A 24,313-nucleotide genomic window follows, 5' to 3' on the forward strand; every position below is an offset into this window, starting at 1 on the left:
ATGGACTTACCCCTTATCATATCTAACCTAGATACATGGCATATTATTTAACTTCTCTTTTGTAATTATCCCCACTGCCCATGTCTCTTTGTGCTTTGATTCCATCTGTCCTGCTAACCCTTCGAAGTAAATTGATCCTGACGTCTAGCTCTTGCTTGCACCCATAGCCATACCTCTGAGTACTGATGAAGAAAATTTCACAAAGATGCAGATGGCTACTGCTAATAATTTATGGTCTCCAAACTCAGCTGGAGTGGTCCTCAGCCACCCACTCATGGGCTTTTTCTCAACTCTTAATTTCACCATCCTCTCCCAAAATGGTCTAAATCTTCACCACTCTCTCAAAACCATTGTTCTCAACTGCTGATCCTGACTCCCCTCCATATATGATTTGCTTCACATTTCACAGAGAACATTGGGTCTAAACATGAAAATGACCACATGATCTGTCCATCTTTCTGTCAACCAAAATTGACTCATAAGCCAGTCCCCTCTCAGAGTGTCCTTCTGATAATTTCCAGCCACAGTTTGATTCTGGCAGCCAAATGACCCCTGAGCCTGCTATCTGTATTCAGAACATGTCTGCCTCTGAGTCTTTAAAAGAAAAATAGATGAATAAACCAAAGAATTTATGTGTATATATGCATAACCAATAGACATGGACAATAGTGTGATGAAGTTAGGGGGAGAGGGCAGGTGTGGGAAGGAGGAGGTCAATGCGGGGGGGGGGAGTTAAGGGGAGACATCTGTAATACTTTCAACAATAAAGATACATTTTTAAAAATCATAGTTTATTCTTACTAAGTGAAATATTCTTTTATGCATGTATCTACTCTCACATATTTCTAGATTCAGAGAAAAAAGAATTCCTTGTGCTGTTTAGAGCCAATTTATTCAACTTGTTTTTGATACTTTTCATCTGTCTTTCCACTGAAGCTGTACTTCATCTACTGTCCCCTCTTTTTTTATCGATTCTCAGACGGACCTTGTCAACTGGCTGCTTTATCTTGCCTCTAAACATACTGAAGCAATTTCTACAGTAAAGAAAGAAAATCCTCTTTGTACTCCAACCATTGCCCTAACTCTCTTGCAGTTTCCAGATAAAATATTTGAAACACGTGTCTCCAATTCTCACTTCTGTAGTTGCTGACCCATGGTGATTGGTCCTCTGTCACCATTATTCAAATGAAGGAACTCCTGCTGAATTCACCAGTGACTGCTGATTTCAAAATCCTACGCAGTATTTTCAGTTCTCATCTTCTCTAAATTATTGCATTAGTGTTGATTAATCATGATGCTGATCATTTCTTCCTTCTCAAAACTATTAAAATACTCTAACCTTTTATTCTCAGGATCTGTCATTGAACTTTCCCCTTGTTTAGTTCATGCATATTGGTATTCACCAGAGTTCATCTTTGGCCTTCTTTTCTGAGCACATATGTTCTCTGGGTGATTTGATCACTTCTCTGTAGTAGAGTAGTCTTTATAATTACAACACGAGCACAGATCTCTCTTCTTTATTTCAGACTCAATTATCCTAGTACTCACTTCAGATGATCTCTCAGTATCCCAATAGCACCTACATCTTATTTTCAAAATTAAACTTATTTTAATCCCTAAAGACTGCTGTGTCTTTTGTATCCTCTATCTTGGCAAATGACACCACCCAAGGCAAAAGCCAGATTTTAACCTAGACCACTTCCTCTTCATAACTATCCCTATAACTAATAATTTACTAAAAATACTGAATTCTATTACCTTAACAGCTTTGTTTATATTAAAGCATATACAAGCAATGTCATTCACTTGTTAACACTTAAGTATGAATCTTTATCTAATAATATTTTTAAATAAAACATAATGACATTATAACTAACAAATTTCTTTTATTTTTTTATTTGTTTCCCTTCACCATTAATCCCCTCTACACCCTCTTCTACCTCCACCCTCTCTCCCCCTCCTGCAATCACTACACTGTTGTCCATGTCAATCACTGTATACCTAGTTAGTCCTTATTCATATTTAACTGGTTATCGTCAAGTTATCTTTTCACAGTTGGCTTGACCGAATCAAAATACAAACAATATTGTTTTCTTATTCTATCTTTTGCAACTCTTTTACTTTATAACAGACCCCCTCCCCCACCCTTTTTAAAATCTTTTATGCTGTTGATTTGTTAGAGAATTCAGGTCATTTGTCCTAAGAAATGTCTAATATTCTAAATATAACTGATCACTCCCATGCTGTTGTTTGTTACACCCTACCTCTATCCTCCTACTTCCTGTCAACTGGCTTGATGAAATTCAGTGTTCTTTTTTTTTTTTTTTAGGTAAAAAATTTTTAGTATATGAAGCTCTATGAGCTTCATCAATGGGCTCAGGTGGTGTCAGACTGATTTCTCCATTATAAAGTTCCCCTGTCAGCTTACACCAAGTGATTTTAGCATATGATAGTGCAGACTAGCTAAATATTTTTACTAAGGGTTGCATAATGAATATTTTCTAATTATATCATTCATTCTGCATTTTTAAGCTAAAATTCTTTCATAGAGGATAACTTTTCTCATCACTTATTTGATTACCCTAAAATAGAATTCAACTCATGTAGAAAGACAAATTAAATATTTGATTATTTTTCCTAATTTATGAAAAAAGTACAAGCCATGGCTGGTGTGTCTGCTGATTGAGCATCACCCCATGTACTGAAAGGTCACTGAATCGATTCTCAGTCAGGGCACATACCTAGGTTGCAGGTTCCATCCATGGTAGGGGTGCATACAGGAGGCAACCAATGGGTGTTTCTCACATTGATATCACTCTCTTGCTCGCTCCCTCTCCCTTCCTCTCTCTCTAAAATCAATAAAATATATATATATATATATATTTTTTTTTTTAAAAAGTGCAAGAGCAAAAGCACAAGATTACAGATAACGCCAAATTGTTTTCTTTTTCTTTTCCAATTTTTATTAACTTATTTTTGTTACAGATGGTTCTCCTTTTTATCCCCTAGACATGCTCCTCCCCATCCCCCCCCCCATCATTATTGTCTATGTCCTTTAGTTATGTATACATGCATGTAAGTTCTTTGGTTCATCTCATCCATCCCTCCAACCCCCCTATTCTGAGGTTAGTCAGTCTGAACCATATTCCTTTCTATGTCTCTGGGTCTATTTCATTGATCAGCCCACCCTGTTCATTATATTCCACAAATAAGTGACATCATGTGGTATTTGTTTCTCTCTGATTGGCTTATTTTGCTTAGAATGATGCTCTTAAGGACCATCCATGTTGTCTCAAAGGATAAGAGATATTTCTATCTTAAAGCTGCATAGTATTCCATTGTATATATGTACCACAGCTTTTTCATCCACTCATCTATTGATGGACACTTAGGTTGTTTCCAGATCTTAGCGATTGTAAATAGTGCTGCTATGAACATAGGGGTACATATCTTCTTTCTGATTGGTGTTTCAGGCTTCTTGGGATATAATCCTACAAGTCAGATCACTGGATCAAATGGCAATTCAATATTTAATTTTTTGAGGTAACACTATACTGCTTTCCATAGTGGCTGCACCAGTCTGAATTCCCACCAGCTGTGTACAAGAGTCCCCTTCTCTCCACACCTTCACCATCACTTCTTGTTTGGTGATTTGTTTATGGCAGCCATTCGAGCAGGTGTGAGGTGATACCTCATAGTTGTTTTCATTTGCATCTGTCTGATGATTAGTGATGTGAACATTTCTTCATATGTCTCTTGGGCATTTGTATGTCCTGTTTGGAGAGGTGTCTATTTAATTCCTCTGCCCACTTTTTAATAGGGTTCTTTATCTTCCTTTTTTTGAGTTGTATGAACACTCTATATATTTTGGAAATTAACCCCTTATCTGATATATCATTGGCAATGATGCTCTCCCATATAGTGGGATCCCTTTCCATTTTGATGGCTGTTTCTTTTGCTGTGCAGAAGCTTTTTAGTTTGATGTAGTCCCATGTGTTCATTTTTTCCTTTGTTTCTGTTGCCTTAGGTGATATATCAATGAATATTCTGCTGTGTATGATGTCTGAAATTTTGTTGCCTATATTTTCGTCTAGGATTTTAATGGATTTCTGAGTCACATTTAAGTATTTTATCCATGTTGAGTTTATTCTCATGTATGGGGTAAGTTGGTGGTCTAGTTTCTTTTTTTGCATGTAGCTGTCCAATTTTCCCAATACCATTTATTAAAGAAGCTGTCTTTACTCCATTGTATGCTCTTGCCACCTTTGTCAAATATTAATTGAACATAATGTTTTGGGTTCATTTCTGGGTTCTCTGTTTTGTTCCATTGATCTATATGCCTGTTTTTGTGCCAGTACCAGGCTGTTTTGATTACAGTAGCCTTGTAGAATAACCTGATATTCAGTATTGTGATCCCACCTGCTTTGTCCTCTTTTTCAAGATTGCTGTGGCTATTTGGGGTCTTTTTTGGTCTCATATGAACTTCAGAAGTATTTGTTCTAGTTCTGTGAAATATATCATTGGCATTTTTATGGGGATTGCATTGAATCTATAGATTGCTTTGAGTGGTATAGACATTTTAATGAGGTTAATTCTTCCAATTCATGAACGTGGTATATGCTTCCACTTTTTTATATCTTTTTCCAATGTCCTATAGTTTTCTGTAAATAGATCCTTTACTTATTTGGACAAGTTTATTCCTAGGTATATTAATTTTTTTGCCACAATGGTAAATGGGATGTTTTTTAGTTTCTCTTTCTATTGTGTTCATCATTGGTGTATAAGAATGCCATCAATTTCTAGATGTTAATTTTGTATCCTGCTACCTTGCCAAATCTATGTACTAAATCTAGCAGATTTTTTAGAGTCTTTAGGGTTTTCTAGGTATAATATCATGTCATCTGTGAATAATGACTGTTTCACTTCTTCCTTTCCAATTTGGATTGCTCTTATTTTTCCTTCATATCTGATTGCTGTGACTAAGACTTCCAGTACTATATTAAATAAGAGTGGCAAAAGTGGACATCCCTGTCTTGTTCCTGTTCTTAAGGAAAATGCTTTTACTTTTTTCCTATTGAGTATGATGTTGGCTGTAGGTCTCTTATATATGGTCTTTATTATGTTGAGATATGATCCCTCTATTCCCAAATTGCCGAGTGTTTTCATCAGAAATGTGTGCGGGATTTTGTCAAATGCCTTTTCAGCATCTATTGATAGGATCATATGGTTTTTATCTTTCATTTTGTTTATGTGGTGTATAACATGTATTGATTTGCAAATATTGTACCAGCCTTGCATCCCTGGGATGAATCCCATGTGATCATGGTGAATAATTTTTTTAATGTATTGCTGGATCAAATTTGCTTGTATTTTGTTCAGGATTTTGGCATCAATGTTCATCAGGGATATAGGCCTGTAGTTTTCTTTCCTTGTAGTGTCTTTTTCTGGTTTTGGAATTAGAATTATGCTGGCCTCATAAAACAAGTTTGAAAGCCTTTCTTCTTCTTGCATTTTTTGGAATAGTTTAAGGAGAATGGGTGTCAGTTCTTTTGTGAATGTTCGGTAAAACTCCCCCACAAAGCCCTCTGGGCCTGGGCTTTTGTTTGCTGGAAGAGTCTTGATTACATCTTCAGTTTCCTTAGTTGTTATTGGTCTGTTCAAGTTTTTTTTATCTCTTCCTGGTTCAGTTTTGGGAGACTATGTATTTCCAGAAATTTGTCCATTTCACTTAGATTGTACAATTTATTGCCATAAAATTGTTCATAGTGTTCGTTAATGATTTTCTTGTATTTCTGTGGTGTTAGTTGTTACTTCTCCTCTTTCATTTCTGATTATGTGTATTCGGGTTCTCTCTGTTTCATGGTGAGTCTAGCTGAGTGTCCATCAATCTTGTTTATTTTTTTAAAGTACCAGGTTTTGTTTCATTGATCTTTTGAATTGTTTTTTGGTCTCTATGTCATTTATTTCTGCTCTGATCTTTACTATTTCACTTTTTCCTACTTGCTCTGGGGTTTTCTTTTTGTTTGCTTTCTAGTTCTTTTAGTGTTGAGGTTAATAGTCAATTCGAAATTTTTTGTTTCTTGAGGTAGACCAGTAGGGCTATGAACTTCCCTCTCAGAACTGCTTTTGCTGCATCCCATAGATTTTGTGTTGTTGTTATGTTCATTTTGGTGCTCCTTTATTGGAGGCATATGTGTTTACCAAGGTTATAACTTCCTGTTGGAAAGATCCTTTTAATATTATGTAGTTGCCTTCTTTGTTCCTAGTTATGGCCTTTATTTTAAAATCTATTTTATCAGATATGAGTATTGCTACCCGAGCCCTTTTTTATGCTTTCCATTTGCTTGGAAGATTTTTTTCTATTCCTTCCCTTTCAATCTATGTGAGTCTTTTGTTGTGATGTGGATCTCTTGTAAACAACATATATATGAATTATGCTTTTTTATCCAGTCAGTTACTCTGTGTCATTTGATTGGATGGAACATTCAATCCATTTACGTTTAACGTTATTATTGATATGCATGTATTTATTGCCATTTATGTTTATTGTTTTATTTTTCTTCCTATTTTTTGTACTATTTACAGCAGTCCTTTTAACATTTCTTTGAGTGCTGTTTTTGTACTAATATGTTCCCTTAGCCTTTTTTTTGGGGGGGGGGGGTTCTGGGAAGCTCTTTATCTCACCTTCTGTTTTGAATGATAGCCTTGCTGGATAGAGTAGTCTTGGATTCAGATCCTTGTTTTTCATGACCTTGATTACTTCATGCCACTCCCTTCTGGCCTGTAGTGTTTCTGTTGAGAAGTCAGCAGATAGCCTTATGGGGGTTCCTTTGTAGGTAACCTGTTGCTTATCTCTTGCTGCCTTTAGGATTCTCTCTTTTTCTTTAATTTTTGGCTTTTTAATTACTATGTGTCTTGGTGCAGGCGTGTTTGGGTTCTTTTTACTTGGGGCTCTCTGTGTTTCTTGAACTTGAATACCTTCTTCCTTCACCAAGTTAGGGAACTTTTTTGTCACTATTTCTTCAAATATATTCTTTAATCCTTGCTCATTTCTTATTCTTCTGGAACTTCTATGATGCGAATGTTGTTACGTTTTCAATTGTCCCATAGTTCTCTTAAGCTGTCTTCCTGTTTTTTAATTGTTTTTTCCTTTTGGTTTTCTTATTGATTTTTTTTTACCCTGTTTTTTAATTCACTAATCCAGTCCTCAGCTTCTTCTACTCTACTGATTATTCCTTCCAATGTGTTTTTTGTTGTTGTTGTTGTTTATCCTCACCCGCAGACATTTTTTCCCTTTTTGTTCAGATAGAGTGGGAGGGAGAAGAAGAGAGAGAGAGAGAAACATCGACGTGAAAGGAACACATCGAGTGGCTGCCTCCCACATGACCCAACCAGGGCCAGGGATGAATTGCAACCAAGGTACATGCCCTTAGCAGGAACCAAACCCGGGTCTCTCTGGACCACAGGCCGATGCTCTAACTGCTGAGCCAAACTGGCCAGGGCCCTTTCAATGTGTTTTTTATTTGTGCTATGTCATTCTTTATTTCCACTTGATTGGTTTCAGTGTTTCTATATCTTTACTCATGCTGTTGAGCTTTCTTAAGATCATGGCTCTGAACTCTATCTCTGATAACTTGCTTAACTGCATTTTATTTATCTCATCTTCGGTAGAGTTCTCTTGTTCTTTCCTTTGGGATTTGTTTCTTTGTTTCACCATTTTGGCTATCTCAGTGGGTTTTGGGGCCTACCAAATTTTTCCTGTGGATGTTGGTGTTCTGCTGTTTGTGGCTCCCTCTACTGGGTTTGGATGGGTGTGGGAGGACCCACATTAAACACCACTGTTAGGTCTTATTTTCTTGGGTAGATTTGCAAGCCCAGGAAAGGTTCAGTTATTCTCTGGCTTTTTTCCTGGAGGCTGTTAGTCTCAGCTACTTGATGAGCCTTGGGTTGTAGCCCTCAGCTGAATGAAAAACTCCTTCAGGTGTTCAGCATAAGAGGATTTCCAAAGGGTGGGGCAGATGCTGGTTGTTAATGCGCCTCAACTTGCATTTCTCTGGCCCAGCTGGGTGGGATTAAATCTGCAAGGGAGGGGCTGCTACTTCTCCCCAGAGCTCTGGGAGGGGGCTTCCCCAGCAAGATGGCTACCATCCTGTGTGGCTGTGAGTCAGCAAAATTCTGAGTGCCCTCCAAATCTTGAGTGTCCCCACACAGTTCCAGTCCAGTTCACCCTCCCTCTGTTGCAGCCCAAGGTAAGTGGCTGTAGCTAATTTATTGCTCTGTCCTGGCGGTCTGCACTGTGGAGCTATCTTGAGATTTTATCCCTGATGGAGCTGCTCACAGCTGAAACAGCTGTTGTCCGTGGGCCCCCAAGCCACCCTCTCCAATAGCCACAGACCTACCAGGCTCAATTCAGTGTCCTGTTTTTTTGTCTGTGGTTATATGGGTCCTCTCCAGTTGCTTTTCTGTTGTTTTTTTCTCACGATTTGTCTTCATTTTAGTTGTAATTCCAGTCTGGTCCTAGGAGATGGTCTGTGTAACTTCCATTCACTTTCCTGCCATTTTCAATTTTTGTAAATTGTTTTTAAAGTGGTTATACAAATTTGAACCCACCAGAAATACTACATAAGTATTCTATTTAACCTTCAACCTCACTAACACATGATATTAACAAACTTTTTTCCACTGCAGTTACTTATAAATGATCTCTGATTGTGGTTTTAATTTTCATTTCCATGACTACTAATCTCATTGGGCATCTTTTATCGTTTGTTCATATTTCCTTTCTGTGAAGTGTCTATTAAGATCGTCCTCATTTTGCTATTGGTTAATTTTCTTCTGTTTTTTTCTTGTAGATTGCATACATTTTTTTCATTTGTATATGTTGGATATTGATGAATTCTTTGCCTCTCATATGTCTTGAAAAATACCTTCTCATGCATAATTCTCCTTTTACTTCCTTTACATGGAGTTTTGGTGGTCAGAAGTCTGAAGTTTCAATGATCAGATTAATGCATTTTGTTAAGTTTTTTTCCTTGGAGGTTTGCATATTTTTGTGTGTTTTGTTTAACAAATTTTACCTTCCTTGTGATCACATGCTTTTTGTTGTATACTTTTAAACTACCTGAATTTGATATTGTATATGATGGTTAGATAAGGGTCCATTTTTTATTTTGTTTTTCCATATCACTAATCATTTGTCTTGGCAACACTTAGTGAAAGGTCCACCATCTCCTCTCACACATCTACAATACCATTGGTGTCATAGGCTAAGTTCTGTAAGTGTTGGTTTGTTTCTGGGTTCACTCTTTTGTTTTATTAATCCCTCCTTGAAAGAACAGGATTTTGCTCATTTGTTATATGTCATAATAATTCTTGATATAAAGAAAAACAATTTATTCACTTTGCTTTTCTTCTTCAAAAGTATCTATGCTATGTTTGTCCGTTTGTCTTTTATATAAATTTTAGATTCAACTTATAATATTTATATACAAAAAAGTTATAATTTTGATTGGAATTTCATTCAAGTTGTGACCAATGTACAATGAATTGACATCTTTATAGTATTGTCTTTAATCTATTTATTTATATCTTCTTTAATATATTTTAATAATATTTTATTATTTTTCTCAACTAGAGAGTTTTATTATTTGGGTTTTTTTTCCTCCTCAGTTCCAGATAATATTTGACTTCTTTTTAATTAATTAATTTTAGTTATAGATTTTTCCACTTTTTTCCCATTGACACCCCCCCACACACACACACACACACACGCACACCGCATTGTTGTCTATGTCCATTGGTTATGCATATATGCATATAAGTTCTTTGGCTTATATATTCTCTTCCCCTCACCCACTCCTCTGATGTTTGTCAGTCTGAACCCTACTTCTGTGTCTCTGGATCTATTTTGTTCATGAACTTATTTTGTTTATTATATTCCACAAATAAGTGAGATCATGTGATATTTGTCTTTCTCTGATTGGCTTATTTTGCATAGCACAATACTTTTCATGTTCCTCCATGTCCTCTCAAAGGATAAGAGATCTTTCTTTCTTACAGCTGCATTATATTCCATTCTGTATATGTACTACAGCTTTTTTTATCCACTCCGCTATTGATGGACACTTGAGCTGTTTCCAGATATTAGCGATTGTAAATAGTGCTGCTATGAACATAGGGGTACCTATCTTCTTTCTGATTGGTGTTTCAGGCTTCTTAGGATATAATCCTAGAAGTGGGATCACTGGGTCAAATGGAAGTTCCATTTTTAATTTTTTGAGGAAACACCATACTCTTTTCCATAGTGGCTGCACCAGTCTGCATTCACACCAGCAGTATGCTAGAGTCCTCTTTTCTCCACACCCTCACCAGCACTTGTTGTTTAATGATTTATTGGTGGCAGCCATTCTGGCAGGTGTGAGGTGATATCTCATAGTCGTTTTAATGTCGTCTCTCTGATGATTAGTGATACTGAACATTTTTTTCATGTCTCTTGGCCATTTGTATGTCCTATTTGGAGAGGTGTCTATTTAGGTCCTCTGCCTATTTTAATTGGATTTTGATTTCCTTTTGTTGACTTGTGTGAGTACTCTGTATGTTTTGGAAATTAACCTCTTATCTGATGTATCGTTGGCAATTATGCTCTCCCATATAGTGGGTTCCCTTTCCATTTTGATGGTTGTTTCTTTTGCTGTGCAGAAGCTTTTTAGTTTGATGTAGTCCCATTTATTCATTTTTTTCCTTTGTTTCTTTTGCCTTAGGCGTTATATCAGTGAAAATTCTGCTACGTGTGATGTCCAAAATTTTGTCGCCTACCTTTTCTTCTAGAATTTTTATGGGTTAACAAGTCACATTTAAGTCTTCCATCCATTTTGGTTTTAGTACTGTGTATGGTGTAAGTTGGTGGTCTAGTTTCATTTTTTTGCATGTAGCTGTCCAATTTTTCCAACACCATTTTTATTAAAGAAGCTGTCTTTACTCCACTGTATGCTCTTACCTCCTTTGTCAAATATTAATTGAGCATAATGTTTTGGGTCAATTTCTGGATTTTCTGTCTGTTCCATTGTTCTATCTGCCTGTTCTTGTGCCAGTACTAGGCTGTTTTAATTACAATGGCTCTGTAGTATAACCTTATATTCAGTATTGTGATCCCTTTTTCTTTGTTCTTTTTTTTTTCAAGATTGCTGTGACTATTCAGGGGTAACAATGTTTAATTTTTAAACAAAATTAATTTTTTCCAATGATCCCAATGGAAAATTTTTACCGTGTGAGTTTAATTTAAGTCCTCTATCAGAATTAAATTTTAGATTTTTCACTCAAGATTTTATGCCAATAAATGACTTAAACAGTTGTTACTAGGGGGAAAATATCTAGTTCCATACTTAGTTCAATTAAAAACTAAAACAAAGACTTTAAAATGAAAAATTTCATAAGGTCTCTTTTTATTTATTTACCTTTGGACATGTTGTTTTCATCTGTGTAGGAAGGATCATTAGTTCTATGAATCCTGTCTTGCATTTTTACTTGGAAAATATAATATCAACAGACAACTGTAACTGTTATGAAATGCAGCAGCAGCAAGGGCCCCGAGTACTTGATCATCTTGTCAGTTCAGACTGCATCTTGGCCATCGGTTTAAGATTCAATACCTTCCTCTCAGCAAAAGTGAGAATAACTTATAATAGTATGTTACAATATACCAAGTTCCTTTACACTTCTCTATAACAACTTTGTGAAATAGGTTTGACAAGCATTATTCTTACCATCTGAGAGAGGGGAAAATAGAATAAACCACTTGCTAAAAGCTCAAAGCTCACAAGCAAAACTGTGATGAGTGTGAACAAGTTCTTAGGAATTGTCATTCCCTGATCACCTCCAGAACATTATTCTGGGCTTGAAAGCTTTTGTATCCTGAGGACAGTTGCACTATATAAAATCTTTGAGTTATAGTCTATCTTACATTTAGCTGCTTAAATTTCCATATTTATATATTGTTGAACAAAGATCTAAGCTCTGCCTGCAGAACTCTATCCATTCCTCATATAAGATCGTCAGGGGGAAGTAAAAAAGTTTCCTTTGTGTTTCGCTTTGGAAAGTCCATGAAATATTCATACCCTTGACGGAGGAATGCCCCTAAATCTTAAAGCTTTGAGAATATTACTGTCAAATTTCCCTCACAATCTTATTGTCTGTTTTATTAAAATGTTTAATATGCCAAACCTATGAAGTTAGAATTATAAAGTTGTGCTTATCCTGTGTCCTGTACTTAAGTGTATTGTCAGGAAAGCGTCTGGTAACATCAGCAGGTTCCCACATTTTTTAAAAAAAGAGTAAATGAGTCAATGTTTCTGCAAGTGGCATATAAAATATTGCCTATTTTAAAGTTATTAATGTTGTTCCACATCTAAATATGATAACTGACTATGACTAACCATTAGAATATCAGGTTAGGATCTTTAACAGATATTGGGTGAATTAGAAAAAGGAGGGAATGCTTTGGGTGAAAAATGCTGATTGAGGGAGACTTGCCACAACCATCTAGCTCCCTGATGTTCAAAGTGTGGGCCATGGACCAGTGTCACTGCCACTACCTCAAAGCCCATAAGAAGTGAAGCACCCCGGGCTCTATCCCAACAAGAGAATCAGAATTGGCATTTTTAACATAATCCTCAAAATTTCCATATGCATATTAAAGTTTGAGAAGCTCACTTCAGACCTGTGCTGCCCAGCAGGATAGCCCTCAGCTACATATGACTGTTGAGCACTTTAAATGTGACTAACCCTGAATCAAGGTGTGCTATGAGTGTAAAATACACACTGATTTTGAAGACATTATAAAATGAAATATTTTATTAATAAATTCACATTAATTACATGTTAAAATAAGATGTTGGATATGTTGGGTTAAGTGAAATATATAATTAAAATTCTATTTACCTATTTCTTTCACCTTTTTAATGTTGCTATTAGAAAATTAAAAATAACATGCATGGCTTACATCACCCCCCTTTCTCTCTCTCACTCTCTGTCTCTCTCTCTCTCCCCCCAAGAGCACTGTTCTAACCTACTTGTCCCCAGCCCAGAGGTTCAATCCCCTCCTAATCTTTAGGACCAGTACTGATCTTAGATAGACATGATATAAGAAGCCATAGGTTTGAGATCACCAGTTAGTAGTATCTGGCTACAGACATGTTTTATTGGGCCTGTACAATGTATTTAAATTTTTTTCAATGTTCTAGAAACAGGAAATATCATATAAATATTTTGGATTTTCAGATTCCCTTAGAAACTAATAAGTTCTTCCCATACTGAGTCTTCTTTCTCTCATCCCAACCAGGATGTAGAATTAAACAGCAGCTGCTCCTTGAGATGGGCTATGTTGTCACCAGATTAACATACACTTGACCAGTCACGCGTGCCAACTGCTGCACCATCACACTTGGGTCACAGATTTATAGTACCTATCAAATTTTTCTGAGCATTTGAGTTTGTAACTTCTGGCCTAAATTATTGTCTTACATTTTAGAAGTCATATTCGCCATTAGCTCAGTCATTATCTCCTTTGCTCAACCATTCTGAGAAGGTTTAATTCCAGCCCTTGGGCTCTGTCGGGTTGCTACATACCACTGTGTTTAACAAAGCTCGACTGAGTCACAGTCTGACACGATTATGATGCTGATAAAAATTAACTGAGCACTTCTTGTACTGAAAGCACTGTGCTTAATAATTTATATAATCATTTCCCTTACTCTTTACAACCTTATGGTTGGGGATCTTTTTTACATTTTAACAAGGTGTATCACAGAGGTGCTAACTGGCTTAACCAAAGTTACACACAGACATTTGCACTCACGACTAGAAATACAAGATCAAAGAAAGATCTTTGGAACCCCACATGCCATGATTATTATTATATTTTTTAATCAATACATGATCTACTTTAGGACTTCGTCATAATAAAAAAAAAATTTTCTACTTTGGTCTTATACCATGTTCTAGTCACTGTCAGGTCATGTATTTCTTTACAAGACCTAATTTGGGATTGTTTTTCAGAACTTTAAGCAATCCTGCTATCCATAGTTAAGACTGGGGAATTTCAGCCATCCTGTACCCACCCTTGCCACTTCCTTCTTTCACTGAGCTTGGCAGAAAGCAACCCTTTGTACTTAACCAGGCTTTTATTTTCAGTCACTATGAGTAAGAATTATAGTGTCCCACAACGTGGTGTGTGGAAGAGCTCTGGACAGAACTAAAAGTGGCCTTTAATTGTGGCTTCGGCCTGAAAGTCTTTAGGAAAAAATTGGCCCTGACTTGTGGAACCTCAGTTATGTCCCAGGATCCTTTTAGAATCTATTCATATCCTCTGAACTGTGGTTCACATAATTGTTGTAATATTTACTTGGGATTCTTTTACAAATAAATTTAACTTTCCAATACTTATCTCATTTAGTTTCTTTTTACCCAAGATAAACATTAAGTAATGTCATTCATGGACAATTCCAGGATGAAAAGGAGAGGTTCCAAAGGGTGGATTTAGAGGGAACTTCTCCTGCCTCCCTACAAAACCCAAATATGCTAGAGCTAACAATGCCTACTGAACTTTTACTGAAATCTCTGTTTGCATTATTCTGTGGGAGAATTTTATCTAGGCCCTATTTGTTTCATTGCTTTTAAAAAAGTAAGACTCCCAGAACAATCATCTGGTAGTCTCTTTAACTGTCTAGAATATATTTTACAAAAGATTATGACTCTGGGTTAACCTTAAGTGAATAATTAGAGATCTCAGACAACCTCTAGTTTATTGACAACATTTAATGTGGTTAAGACAGGATTATTCCTTACACAAGGTTTTTTCCAACATTTAAAAATGTTGGTCAAGTATACATAACACAAATTACATTTTAAGTGTCCTATCCAGTGACATTCAAATTGTGCAACTTTCCCAGCTTTTTCTTATAAAATTTAAAAATTTTGGAAAAGCTCAAAGAACAGTATAATAAATACCAATATACTTACAATTGCAGACTAAACGATTGTTAACATTTTTCTAAATTTGCTTCAACTCTATAAAGTATGTTAGTGTGTGTGTGTGTGTGCACATGCGCATTCCATTTTAAAGTAGCTAACAGATTTTACCCCTAAATATTTTCTTATGAATCTCATAGGAATAAGAACACTCTCCAATATAACATCACTATTATACATAAAGAAATAAATTATTTCCAATTCTTATCTAACATCCGCTCATATTTAGATTTTCTAATTATTCTCAAAATGTGTTTTATAGCTGGTTTGTGAACCATAATCCATTCAGTCCTCCCCCACCCCCTACCCCCTATACTTTTCAACAAGATGTTTTTATTTTTGGTCATAACATTGACATTTTTTTAAAAAAGAGTTATTCAGTTATATTTTATTTTTAACTACAGTTTATATTCAATATTATTTTGTATTAGTTTCAAGTGTACAGCACAGTGGTTACACAATCATATATTTTACAAAGTGTTTTCTCTGATATTTCTAGTATCCACCTGGCATTACACATAGTTATTATAATATTATTGACTGTATTCCCTATGCTGTACTTTACATCCCCATGACTAATTTATACCTACCAATTTATACTTCTTAATTCCTTCACTATTTTTACCCAGCCCCCCAACTCCTCCCCCCTCTGGCAACCATCAGTCTAATCTCTGTATCTGTGAGTCTGTTTCTATTTTGTTTGTTTATTTTACTCTTTGGATTTCACATATAAGTGAAATCATATGGTATTTGTCTTTTTCTGACTGACTTATTTCACTTAGCATAATACCCTCTAGGTCCATCTATGCTGTCTCAAATAGTAAGATTTCATTTTTATAGCCAAGTAATATTCCACTATATATGTACCACCACTTCTTTATCCACTCATCTATTGATGAGCACTTGGGTTGCTTCCATATCTTGGCTATTGTAAATAATGCTGCTATGAACATAGGGGTGCATATATTCTTTTGAATTAATAACATTGACTTTTTAAAGAAATAAGACCATTTGTCTTTCCACATTACCCTGAATTCTGGAAGTGTCTCACTGTTTCCTTGTCATGTCCGTTGACTTGTTTCTATGTATTTTTTTTTAAACTGGAAGATGAACCTAAAGGCTTGATTATATTCAGTGTAAATATTGTTTCAGCAAGAATTTTCTATTGGTGAGTAACTACGTATTACATTATATGAGTAGGCAACTAATGTCAAACTGTCCCATTATGATGCGCGCTTGGAGCCCTTAGTTAAAGAAGATGATTACCTATTGCTTCTAAAAAGGTATGGTTTTATTTTTTGGCCAAATTTTTATAGCATTTAAATTAATATAAACTAGCATTTATATATTTGTATAAAAGTATCTATTTTTCTATTTCCTATTTATAATCTACATTTTAATTAATTCTTTAAGTTTATTAAAGTAGCATTGGTTAATCATATTATATTAATTTCAGGTATACACTATTATAATTCAATATCTGTATATTCTATTGCATATTCATCACCAAAACTCTAATTTCCTTTTTTTACCATATATTTGACCCCCTTTACTCAATTTGCCCTCCCCTAAATCCCTCCCACTGTGGGAACCACCATTCTGTTGTCTGTATCTGAGTTTTTGTTTTGTTTTGTTAGTTTACTACTTTTTTTGTTTTATATTCCACATATGAGTGAAATCACACGGTTTTTGTCTTTTTCCATCTGACTTAATTCACTGGGCATAGTACCCTCACAATTCATTCCTTTTGTCATGAATGGCAATATATCATCTTTTTGCAATGGGAGGTAGTTTCTATATCTTGGCTTTTGTAAATAATGCTGCAATGAATTAAAGAAAAATGTATTTGTTATAATAAATTTAAATAGAATTTAAACTTAAAGTTATAGTGTATATCTATCAGGAATAATAGACAACTTCCCATTCACAAATAAACATGCCAAAATTGCACTTGTTTATTATTTGGAACTCAAAATCATTTTCCTAAAGAAACTGCCAGTTAATTGCAAAGACCACCCCACAAAATACCAAACCCATTATTTCCCTTAAAAATTAATTTTGTTTTATGTATCAAGAAGAAACTTAAAGACATCAAAAAATATCTCCAACTTCTTACAATTTTTCTGCGTCAGCTACATGGTGACTATCTCATTTGGATTAATAAAATAAGCAGGGATGCACCAGGATTATCTTCCTGCAGATATCATAGCTGTGGCAACCACAGAATTAAAAAAGTAAATTAACATAATGCTTTAGGGAACACATCTTGCTCTCTGGAGTAGCAGGCAATGTCAGTTTCTATTCTTGGAATACATATTAGTCAATACATTCAGGTAGATTTTGTTCAAAGGTCCAACATTCATAACTTAAAGAACACTAGATATCTAGTAATGATTGGCAATCTAGAAATCTAAGGATGCTTGAATGTAAGTTTCACAAATGAGAATAGTAACGCTTGCTTTAGGATGAAAAGGTAGATGCAACAGAATTCAGACTAGGTCCTAGGGCTCCTAATCCCAAATCCAGATTCTTAACATTCCAGCACACAGTGTATTTTTCTATTTGTACATATGACTTGATGCCCTTTATTTTGCTTTACTTTCTTTTTAAATATACTATTAAAATGATATCACTTTAAAAACCTTACTGCTATTATAAAACCATAATATTGTATTATAGCCTAATTCTGGACATTTGCCATTGATTCATAAAATTTGTTTTTATGGTAGGACAAAATTTTCATTGGATTTGAAACTGTCAGATAACATTAGAACCTCTATGAGTTCTTTAGATCAAAATCTATCTCACCATATGAAAAAAACTTACCGAACAATTAAAATATTAATATAAGCTTTTATTGTTTCCATAAATATCCAAGCGTACAGTGTGTGATATGTATAGAGTCTCTGAATTTCCATCTGCTTTTAGTATGAATTTTTTTTTTTATATTATCAATTCCCATTTGGTTCTAGTTTGTTACATAAAAGGATTACATTGGGCAGTAAGTGCTTAAGCTTGAGAACTTCAACTGCCAAGTTACTTATAAAATTAAATTCATTCCATTTCTACTAATTTATGTAATTGAATGAAACAATACAAGACCAGTTTCTTCAAACAATATGTAATTTCATTTTGAAATATTACAAAACATTAGTCACATAAAAGAATTTCAAAACCAGAAAAACAATTTGAAAAATTGAATTGATCTTAAAGATTTTGTTGTAAAGAGAACAAGCTGTGTGTTTGTTTATATTTTCCCTATACCTACTTTTAGGAGTAAAAATGGCCCTTTGGAAAAAAACTGAATAATTAAGTTCAATTTGGTGATCTCTCGATTTGTATCATGGCCAAACTTGAGGACGGATGAAACAGAAACCCTTATTTAATTATGCCTTACCCTGGTCTCTTTCTATAAGAAGATCCAGGGAAGATTTCACACATAGTCCTAAGCACACTCATCTGAAGTAGTCAAATCCAACAGCAATTTTCCTGAGTATTTGAATTCAGGAACAATTAATATAATTCATTGATTTTTTGACTCTCACATTAGAAGAATTAGTTGTTATTTAGCTACAAAACATCACTACCAGGTATATGTTCAAACTTATATATACACACATAATAAAGGCTTGTTGACACATTAATATTCTGAGTCATTTATGATCAATCACCCATACATTTGTAAAGGCACAACAGAAGGGAAGTTAACTCATCTGTGACATGGATCTAAAAATCCCATACAAATATTTTTATGCTTTTTACATGTGGCATGGTTACTTTCTATCAATATTTACATTTGACTTTTACTTATTTTTACATAATCATTATTTTAAGAAAGATTGTGAACCACATAAGCCCTCAGGCTGTGCAGTTTTGATTCATGAACACACCTTACAATCCAGGATGCTCTTGTGTGCCAAAATGTAATGAAATGGAATCATGGTAATTTCTTAAGTAGTTTAGCTTCTTTAGTCATAACCCAGAATTCAACCTCTCATTTTCCTCTCTCACTTTCAAGTAAAGAAAGCAATAAACAAGTCCAACATGAAAAGGCAAGTCATTAGGAATGCCAACATACCTCTTTGTTACTTCCCATAATCTCTATCCGTTATCATCTATCTGAGTGGAAGTTCCCATATCAAACCTTTGGGGTTTTATTGTTTAAATCATAGAGTATTCTGGGTGGTTTTGACTAGGATGCACTGTCCAAAAAGTACAGAAATGAACATGGAAAGGAAAGGGAAGGAAAAAAGGAAAGAACAGAGAAAGAGAGGGAGAAAAAGGAAGAAAGAAGTAAGGCAGGAAGACAGTAAGAGGAAGGGAGGAAGAGTGGGAGGAAAGGAAGAAAAGGGAGGAAGGAAGGAAGGAAGGAAGGAAGGAAGGAAGGAAGGAAGGAAGGAAGGAAGGAAGGGAGGGAGGGAGGGAGGGAGGGAGGGAGGGAGGGAGGGAGGGAGGGAGGGAGGGAGGGAGGGAGGGAGGAAGGAAGGGCTTAAAGTTTATTGAAATATCTTTAAATTGGAAAACCTTGAATCTTTTCATTTCATGTGTGAATATAAAAAACAAGTTCATTAAATAAGAATTATTTTTTTGGTTTTTCAACTCATGTTTAGTAAAGCCATTTTATTTTTATGTTTTAAGTTCATTTTTTATTGTTGATATTATTACAGATGTTCTCTATTTTGCCCCAACTCTCCCTCTCCATGCCTCCCCTTCCCCACCCCAGACCTTCACCACATTATTGCCTGTGTCCTTGGGCTATGCATATATGCATATAAATTCTTTGGTTAATCTCTTCCAGGGAGGCTCACCACCTCCCTTCTGAGATCTGTCAGTCTGTTCCATGCATCCATGCCTCTGGATCTATTTTGAAGGCATTTGGGTGAAATGCTCTATAGAAATTGGTTAATCAACCTTTAGTAGATAAGAAAAAAATTAGAAACTTTCTTAATTTTCTGGAAAAGTCTGTTTTGTTGTTGTTGTTGTTTTTTCTGAATGCGTACATTGTGTTCTTTATAAACCTAGGCCTTGTACCTACTAGTTTTCCAAGAATACATGTGATTTGAAGGATGCAGAACTGGATAAGGATGTTGCATGTTTTTCAATAGTAAAGTTTCCTTGAATAGTCCCTTTAAAAAAAAAAAAATCTGTAGCAATGAGAACTGTCACAAAGAGATTTCAGTCACTGTTTCTGTGTGAAAGCCATATAGGATTAGCCCGTAGTTTAAACTTGTGTAAAAATGAAAATGAGCTCTTCAGCTCATCTGGGAAGCAGCTGTGCAGAACTGTGGAAGGCAGTGGTTAGGAAAAACCACGATTAGGTAAACAAAGCAATAGAGAGATGGTAAAAAGGGTAAAGGAATAAGAAATTAGAATCCATTCAAACAAAACTTATTTGGCTGAATGAGAAAGAAAGTCTTCCTGCCAACTCAGTAAATGTTTAATCTGTGAAAGCATGCTTCCACATCCGGCTTATTGTAAATATTAACTCCTTAATTTTTTATTTTATTTTTTATGTAAATTTTGTTTATTATCAAGAATAAAATAAAAATTAGTGGAGAGATATGATATTAATATTACAAATGCTAAATGCCTCAAATAAAATATTAAAAATATAAAATATTACCTGCTCTCTAATGCACTAATAAAAGTCTCCAAGGAAGAAAAATGAGAATATTGAAAATAATAAACATTTATATTGTTTGAATATGAGTCACCTAATATATTCCATACTATAAAAGAAAATTCTTCAAATGACCAGGGGAATAGTTATTTGGGGATAATTGCGATATGGGCATGATTTTCCAAGAGGGTAAAATTCCTTTAAAAGGAAAAAGGGAAGTACAAATAATTCAGTTATATTTATTTGCTTGAGAACAGTATTTTAATGTTTGTATCCAGGAATGAACTAGTTCTAAACTGAATTATTCCCTAATTTTCTGAGGGAAACATCTACTCTTTAGGTCAACCACACAAATTAACATGTGGCTTCCTGGCCATTCTTCCCAGGGCTTGAAAAAGGTCATGTGTAAGGCAAGTAAGTCCTTAGAAAGAAGCTAAATGGAATAAATTGGAAGTCTGTGTATCAGAGAATATAAATAAGTAACCGAACAATAAATTTTCTCTGCTTCTACATGTAATAATAAAGATAATAACTTACATTTGTGAGTTTATAGCACATTTTTTCAAGCATTAGGACATTTTAATATTCTTCACCCATACATTTTATTTCACCTAGTAATTATAACACATGACTCAGAAAAATGAAAAGTAATATGTTATTCTAGAAATGCTATAATAAAGTGTCTACATAGTATTATACAAACATAAATTAAGGTATAAATAATAATTTGGGAAAGTAGAGGAAAGGATGGTGCACGAAAATACTACTTCAGTTTATTGAAAAGTGCATAGGAGTGTGCTCAGTAGCACAGTGGAGCACAGGGATTCCAAAAGTGAACAGAAGCATGGGACATGACAAATTTTTAGGAAGCGTGAGTAGCCAATACCTATTCAACAATCTCAATCCCCTAGATATATTATATTCTAGAACCAAGCTGAAATGAAAGATAATAAATATAGGGAAAGAGCTTAGTGGGCTGGCAGGAAGCTATTAAGAGGGTATTCCAAAGCAGTTTCTATCATTGCAAGAGGAACTAAACATTTCTAAAATTTATGTCATGAAATTCAATAATTACATATTAACATCTACCATGAACTAGGCTGTACCTGACATTGGGAATTCTGTAATTGACAGTAAAAGGTTAATTTCTCTTGGAGTGTGTATATTCTAGTAATAAGACAGACACATTGTTCTTAGTTACAGACAACAGAGTCTACTGAAGCTGGCTTAAGCACAGAGATTTAATAAGCATATAAACAGTTCACAAAATCACTCAGAGGATGGAAGAAACAGACTTGAGGTTGTTTCCACACTTAAGCCACACTGCAGAACTAAGCTGACAAAGAAGCTGCAGCATCCACCACAGTCAGCAAAGAACACTCTCAGAAAGCCTCAACTCCTGCTGACTGCTCCAGAAACATGCTGCCTCAACAACAGTCAGGACCTGCAGTGTCTAGAATCTTCTGCCACACCTGAGAAGCTCTGGAACTCTGCCTTTTCTACCATAATCTGTTTGAGCAACATTGTTCCTCATGTCCTGTCTCTTCCCACATAACTTAGTTCCAAATTAATTTCACTTGCAAAAGCTTTTGGGGAACCCAGCAACCAGGTAACCTTAGAAAAGCAGATTTTAGTTCTTTCACCTCTGCAGTGCAGGAAGGCACACCAGAAAGGGATTAAAGATTAGGGTGGGTGCTGAGCAAAACAATCCATGGTATCTGACAAAAGTGATGACTAAATTGTATGAGTTACAACTTCTCATAAATAATTTCAAGGAAAAAAATAGGAAGCTAAGACTGAGGATAAGCAGGCAGGAGCTGCTCAACAAGATGATCAAGGACTGCCTCTCCGAATAGGTAAATTTAGGTTCATTCCTACAAGATGAGAAGTGCTTCCTAACTTCCCACATAAAGAAAAAGACAAGGATGATTTTAGGCCAAAATCTCAGAGTCCAGTAGTTAAAGAGCAAGATTTCTAGAACCTAACATAGTTAAAAACTTTCTTCGACCCTTATGATGGTGGGCAAATTTTAACTTAGTATTATCTTTGTATAATACCTACTTTAGAAAAGTACTGTGAGGGTCATATGAGTTGGTGTGAGTGAAGCACTTATATCAGTGACTGGCACACAGCACATGCAATAAAATTTTGTTGTTAACTTTTCCAACAGGCTAAGTTTGAGTTACCCATGAGATATATCTAGAGTTGAAAGTCTGCAGATACAAGTTTAAAATTATTCATAGAAAGTTAAAGCTTAAACCTCTGGGAAATAATGTGACCAACTACGGGAGAAAAGACAAGAGATATAATATGAAAATGCCAAATTTTAGATGTTGGGAAGAGGGAAAGAAACCAATAAACTAAACTGAGAGAGAAGGTACAGTGGCACAGGGGGAAAAACAGAACATAATCATCATGGAGAATTCAAGAGAGAAAAGTATTTCAGGAATGAAGAAGTGATGGAAACCAGTATGGAGGTTTCTCAAAAATTAAAAATAGAACTGCCATGTAATCCAGCAATCCCATAACTTGGTATATTTCCAAAGGAAATGAACATAGGATATCAAAAAGTAATCTATACCCACATATTCGTTGCAGCATTATTCACAACAGCCAAGATATGGAAACAAACCTATGTGTCTATCCATGGATGGATGGAAAATGAAGATGTGAAACTAGAGACTAGACAGCTGTGGGACATGTAGCACAAATCACCACCATAGGAAGCAACAAATCAGATGGCAAGGCCGCCTATTGAGCAGGACCTCTCTCGGGGCATGCGGAAAAGTGGAGAAGCAATGTGGAAGAATAAACAAATTATACCCAGTATAGTATATTCAAACACACACCAAAAATATTACATATTAAGCGATTTTAATTTTGGAAATCCATTGCTTTATCAAAGGGTTGTTTTTTTTTTTTTTTTTTTTTTTTTTTTTAGCAACTCTGAGGATCTGCTAGAAACATTCTCTTCCCCTCTCACAAACCATCCAAAAAAGCAGTATAATGATGTAATGGGTGTTATGAGATACTCATATTAAACATTCTGGGTCTGTTTGAGGGAAAAAAAAGAGCAGAAGTCATTCGCTCTCATGTCATCAAAGGCAGTAAACACTTCTGAAGAAAGATATTTGGCTTCACTTCGTCAATTTTGAAATGCTTCATGACCCTTAGGTATTGCCACAGGTATGTGACAGCCTGTTTTATCTGCTTAGAACTTTAAAATCCACTGAAACTAGGTCACTGAGCACATTTTCATCTTATTTCACTGTCTAGAATAACAGGTTTCTGGACCAAGATGTTATAATTATTAATGTCTTATCCTCTTGGCCTGATCATTGCCGGCCACTTATCCGACTCTCATGTTCATTTTGGATGTGGGTACGTAGTCTAGCTTGAATATGACTAGAGGCTTATTAAGCTTACAATTTTCAAAGAGAACTCTAAATTAAATATTCTTTTGAAGTTTTAGAATAGTTTTCATTTTTTTTTTCTCAAGAACTGCCAATTGAATTCTTCCCTCTTCCTCCTGAGTTGGCCAACTAGTTTGTGGCTTAGGCTAATATTGGTTCTCCCTCTCCTCATCTCTGAATTCATCTCTAAAATTACACACTTTTGCATGTGTATACATGGCTTTCTGAAAAACATCATGAGCAGCACTTTTAAATA

General features: G+C 35.2%; 1 protein-coding gene across 2 annotated transcripts in view; it reads left to right on the forward strand.

Moving 5' to 3' along the window:
• Positions 1 to 24,313, forward strand: part of CFAP299 (cilia and flagella associated protein 299) — a 619,623-nt gene that overhangs the window by 538,896 nt on the left and 56,414 nt on the right. The window lies entirely within an intron of this gene.

This window comes from Molossus molossus, unplaced genomic scaffold (assembly GCF_014108415.1).
Source record: "Molossus molossus isolate mMolMol1 unplaced genomic scaffold, mMolMol1.p scaffold_m16_p_1, whole genome shotgun sequence".
Lineage (NCBI taxonomy): Eukaryota > Metazoa > Chordata > Mammalia > Chiroptera > Molossidae > Molossus > Molossus molossus.